Source organism: Pezoporus occidentalis, unplaced genomic scaffold (assembly GCF_034315485.1).
Source record: "Pezoporus occidentalis ecotype Australia unplaced genomic scaffold, CSIRO_AGI_Poc_V1 ctg173, whole genome shotgun sequence".
Lineage (NCBI taxonomy): Eukaryota > Metazoa > Chordata > Aves > Psittaciformes > Psittacidae > Pezoporus > Pezoporus occidentalis.
In genome coordinates, this window is record NW_026913565.1 from 653,291 (window position 1) to 659,232 (window position 5,942).

General features: G+C 38.5%; 1 long non-coding RNA gene across 1 annotated transcript; it reads right to left on the reverse strand.

Annotated features, from left to right (window-relative positions):
- LOC134161407 (uncharacterized) lies at nt 1–5,087 on the reverse strand. Its single transcript, XR_009963961.1, has 4 exons — nt 4,310–5,087; nt 1,424–1,634; nt 882–966; nt 1–667 (listed from the first exon to the last, which is right to left on the reverse strand). It is a non-coding gene; the product is annotated as an uncharacterized LOC134161407 (long non-coding RNA).
- Between the last annotated feature and the right edge of the window lie 855 nt (nt 5,088–5,942).

Here is a 5,942-nt window from a genome sequence, read left to right on the forward strand (position 1 = left end):
GGAAATCTGAAAGGCCAAATTAACCATGGTAGAACTTTTATTTATGATTCAGGGCAGAGAAGAGAGTGCCAATTCAATTTTTAGGTTATTAAGACATCTCATTGCCTTAAGGCTACCATGTTGGTAGAATTTTATTGCTTTAATACCTTTGAATTTAAGTACTTTAAATCTTTGACAGTTGCATTAGTATTTGCAATTCCAGCAATACTTTGATTCATTGGCCTAGTCCAGGGTGAGTTTTGTGCTCTGCCACTCACTGGTTGATTGTCATTGTCACTGTTCAGGCTTTTATACTAATTGAAAAACATGGTACCTTTTTGGTCATGCACATAACTAGCATTTTTTCTGGTTTCATATGACAGAAGAGAATTTTGCATTGTTACATGTTACAGAACATGCATTTTGATTAATCTCTCACACACTGGTTGATTAACATGTAGAAAGAGTCCAGCATTTTGGTATGTGCCACCTGATCTCCGTGCCAGTTATTTTTTCCACATAAAACTTGACTATGTGAGTTATCTCTGGATTTTTTTAGTCACTCCTAGTGAATGTATGAGCAGACATATACAAAGCACTGCCTGTTACTCAGAGTTTTTTTAAATCTTTTCATTGTCATCCCCCTGGCCTTTTCTATAGATGTAAATGCTGTTTACTGATGACAAGGCTGACAGAGGAAGCAAAGTCAAATTGAAAGTCAGTGATGCACCTAAATGCTAATTACAATTAATACTCGGAAATAATTAAATGCATCTGCCTTTCCCACCACCTCCCTTCCTCCTCCCTCCTCCCCCAAGGAAAATACTTGATCTTGCACATGCTCCTTTTTTCTAAAATACATAGTATCTGTTAACAGCCTCATACAGATGAGACAGACTCACCTTACTGCATGATGTAGTAAGCATACACTGTAGTACAGCTCCACAGGAAGCCCTTCACCATTAAGTTTTGAAGGACAGCAAGCTTCTGTTAGCAAAAGAGACTAGTATTATTATATATTAATAGTGATATTATATAGCGTAGTGTTCTATGCAGAGTCAAATCCTATTTTCGAACACTATTTTTACAGAATTTACATTAATATTGTCATAATACAATAATTAAGGAATTATTAATTAATAATTAATTTTCATCTCTAAGCACATTTTCCTTGGTACAGAATTGACGTCTTTCAGTGAATAAAATTGTGTTAATTGCTGAATTTCAGAAGAAACATGGGATGTTTAATTTCACCTTGGATAGGACAGTAATGTTTTTGAAAAGACTGCTATTAAGTTATGCCTTTCTGTACAGTCACAGAGATAAGTTAAGATTGCATTAGCAATATTTGCCTGCCTTTCATGTGCTTTGCTGAATAATCTCATTTAACTTGTTATTTGAACCTGGAAAGTTTGAGTTTACTTTAAAAAAGAACTAAAGCTACCCAAAATAGATTTGGCAGAACAGCCATTTGACAGAAGAATATAAACATGGTGAGTCTCCCTCTGCTTTCATCACTGGAAGCCGCGTCTGGCCCCTGGGAGGGGTGGTCCAAAGAAGAAACTCTGCCTCTGCAGTATGCTCTTCTTTGCACTTAAACTTGACAGGGCTTTCTGAGTAGGAAAGGGATGGAAGTTGCAAATTCAGTGTGTTTCCTGCACAAATACAGGTGTGAGTTAGCAGTGAATTCCAAATATCAACTTTTATTGAATTTAGACAGCACTGTAAAGGAGTATTTCATTAGAAGAGAATGTTCCCCCCCCCCCCCCCCCCCCCCCCCCCCCCGAAAATATGATAGAAACATCCACAAAGCCTTTCATAAAGAGACTTAAGGAAGACTTTCCAGATCTCTGGAATTGAATTTCACCTTTTGGCTTTCCCCCCTGCATTGTGGTAATTTCTCCACTGTCTCTGGCTGCAGTTGAGTTTTTCACTGACTCTAGTTAGAAGACTAGGCTAGTCCTTCTGCAATGAACCATTTCTCTGTGTATCTTTAGATGAGCTATCTCAGAAGAAAGCTCACTGGGATCAGAAAAGTCTGTAGAAAACACTGGTTTGACTCCTGAGATCTGAAATTGTTCTGTTTAAGCCTTGCTTAAGTAAATGTATGCCACTGACCTAAGTGGGTATTGGTCTAACCCCCAGAGGACCATTCAAAGTTCAGTAACGTAATTCTTGCTCTCCTCTGGTGCAGCTGAGAAAATTTGAATATAATTAAGATATCTATTTAGGGTTTAGGGCTGAAGAGCAGATGGACTTGGCTGTATGATTGCTAACACATTTCTGGGTTTGTAAAGAACCTTTTAATTTTTTTTTCTCTAGTGTTTTTTACCAAATGTGATTTGTAAATACCATTTCTCAAAGGTCCAATTGTAACAAAATGGATGCAAACTGCTAATATAATATTAAAGTGAATCACAGAATCACAGAATCCCAAGGGTTGGAAGGGACCTCAAAAGATCATCTAGTCCAACCCTCCTGCAAGAGCAGGGTAACCTAGAGTACATCACACAGGAACTTGTCCAGGCGGGCCTTGAATATCTCCAACGTAGGAGACTCCACAACCCCCCTGGGCAACCTGTTCCAGTGATCTGTCACTCTCACAGTAAAGAAATTTTTCCTGATGTTCACCTGGAACCTCCTATGCTCCAGAAACTACTGTTGAACTTTTTATGCTTACAAAAATGCATCCAGCATTTAGGATCCCCGACAGATTCTCCATTTCCATGTAATAGGGTCCTCTTGTACAGAAAGGAATCTAAGTTTCAATGACACTGTTTTCAGTAATATCACTGATGTTTAAAGAGCCCCAGAAGTGTTTTGTTGTACGTCGCTGAACATTTAAAATTCACAGAAAAGTGTTGAAAGTGTATATATAAAATTTCCTTTTTAAATATTTGAATATTAATATTATTAATAATAAAAAAAAACAGTATCTTCCAGTAGGATTGTGTAGGGCCAGATCACTCATTGATGCAGATGCACACAACCCTGCTGTCTCCACCTCTCCGGCTCACTGGGATCTTAGAGGCAGGGTTCCTATAGTCCCAGGTATTTCGCTGTTAATTGCAATAGCATTAGGGCTGGATCACTCTAAAGAGGTAACAAGTAGGTATGCTACCTCTTTGTATGTACAGTGCAGTGTATACCATTTTCTCCACATCAGTAAGGATGTTCAGAGCTTACTTTCTGTATATTGAAGAATATACTGTGATTGTTTCCTAAAATACATTCTTTACCTAGACTTCAGTCTCCCTGTCAAAGGTGCCAACCTGGTAGTGCTAGGAATAGATTTTGTTTTGTTAAAATAACTGATATTATCATCTTTACAAAGCCACTAACATGACAAGACCTTGTACTTCACTACTAATATTAAGTAGACTACATTAGCGGTATCTTAACTGGTACAGCCTGTACAGATGTAATACAATCTCCTTCCATACTATTTTATCACATTACTCTGGTTTCTAATCTTGCAAATATTCTCAAGAGGAATTACTCACATGCATAAAGTAACCTCATATTCTTTAATGTTTGCAGACTTGGGCCCCAGGTTACAATATCATTTATATTAAAATTGTTTCTGAGCATAAAAGGCTGCTAATTATTCCAGATTCTACATCTAGGATTGTATTTTGAAGGGAGAAATACATCTTATTTGTCTGATTTTATCTTTTCCTGTTTTCTTCTGGTCTGTTTTGTAGTTACACATATGGGGAGAGTGATGCACATGGGAAAATATTAAGGTAGTTTGGTGATAAAAGTATTCTCTGTGCTCAAAGACTAAAGAACTGCAACTGATTTGACATTTTACTCTTTTTGGCTAAAAAGAAAAAGCAATTCAATTCCTAATATGACTGACAAGCTATATTTTAGTGATCAGTACAGAATGAAATCTGAAACACATTAATTTGTTTGTATTTGCACATTTTAGAAACATGGAGTTTTAGTTTTCTTAAGTGTGCCTCCTTGTGTTTTACATTTCAGCCAAAGAACTGAGATTAAATTTGTGTAGGAAGGCAATAAAAGGGGTTTATGAGTACATGCAACTGCTACTTATTTTCAGCCTATGACAAAGTGAATTTCCATGGCAGCTTGTAAATTCATGAAATTTAGAACTTCAGGTAATACCAAAAGCAAAAAAAAAAATGATGGAAGAATCATTTCAAAGGCCTGGGAAAGCACGCCCAGCCACAAGTCCAGCTGCAAGACAGTGCAATTTGGCAATTGAGGTACTTCTGACACATTTTAATATGGGTTTATGCACTTCTGAACCTAAGTACTTTAATCAGAGTGCTAAGTTAGTGTTCACAGACCGGGATTGTGTTACCTAGGTCCTGTTTGTTCAGTGGTTTCAGCGATGCGTGCCCCATAGGTCTTAGCTTTGCAATTCAGTGAAAATACTTCTCCCTGGCCTGCTGAGGAACACCCATTTGAAGAGTCTTAGCATGAAAAAGCTTCAAAATCAGATTGCGATACCAGCAGTTGAGACACAACTTCCTGTAACAGCAAGAAAAATAAATTACTACAACCTTTGTAAAAAACAAAAAATAAATCTCTACTATCTCTCGCTCATGTCAAACACATTAGAACCAATGATTTGTAATAGATGGGAAGAAAGGCAGCTGAGATGATTAGGTGAAAGGGAGAGGCTAAGTTACAAGGAAGGGTGAGGAAGGATTACTTTTTTGAGTATCATGGGGAATATATGCTCGGGATTGAAAGAGTGCAACAGAAATAGATTACAACAAATAGATACAGGAAATGTGATTCTGAAGAAGCTTTGAAGCTGAATTTGCCTTTCTCCTTGCAAGACAGTAGAGAAAGTTGTTTCCATCAGAAAATGTAAGCCCACATTCTCCTTGTACTGTTTATTGTCAAGCACACCTGCTTTCTAAGCTGCATAAGCCTCCAGCAGGTAGATCCTCAGGATTGGTGTCTGCATTTTAACTCTACTTTTTATGATTTTACAGCCTCGTATACTGCCAGGACAACATTTAGTCCCAGCGTCCTCAAGCAAGTTTCCATCACTTCCTCTAAGAAGCTCTTCTAGCAGCTTTCCAACAACCAAGAATTACCTTCATCCACAAGTAGTTTGGCTTTACTACATGAAAAAATACAGAATCATAGAATGGTTTGGGTTGTAAAGAATATTAAGCTCATCTAGTTGTACGGACACCTTACCCTAGACCATGTTGCCCAAGGCTCTGTCCAACCTGGCCTTCAACACTGCCAGGGATGGGGCATTTACCCCTTCTTTGGGCAACCTGTTCTAGTGCCTCACCACCCTCACAGTAAAATACTTCTTCCCAATATCTAACCTGAACTTCCCCTGTTTAAGTTTTAACCCATTACCCCTTGTCCTATCACTACAGTCCTTGATGAAGAGTCCCTCCCCAGCATCCCTGTAGGCCCCCTTCAGATACTGGAAGGCTGCTATGAGGTCTCCACACAGCCTTCTCTTCTCCAGGCTGAACAGCCACAACTTTCTCAACCTGTCTTCATACAGGAAGTACTCCAGTCCCCTGATATCTTTGTGGTTTCTGGACTTGCTCCAGCAGCTCTATGTCCTTCTTATGTTGAGGACACCAGAACTGTACACAGTGCTCCAAGTGGAGTCTCACCAGAGTGTAGTAGAGGGGCAGGGTCACCTCCTTTGACTTGCCAAAAATCAGTAGATGAACTGATCTGGAACCCTGAATGGATCTCAGACTTTAAAACATCCCTAAGATTGTGTTAGCAAACACACAAAACCCACTGAATTTATACATACAACCCCTGATAAGATCCAGGCTTTATCCTCTCTACTTAGGTGCTGAGCATTTTATGATGACAAACCTTAACATAAGAATAAAATAAAATCAGATAAAATACAAGAAAACCATCTCTCAGTTATGCAGGGAGCACTCTAAGTAGCTTTCATCTCTTTCCTGTGCTCCTAGTAATTTATGGTGGTTCAAAAT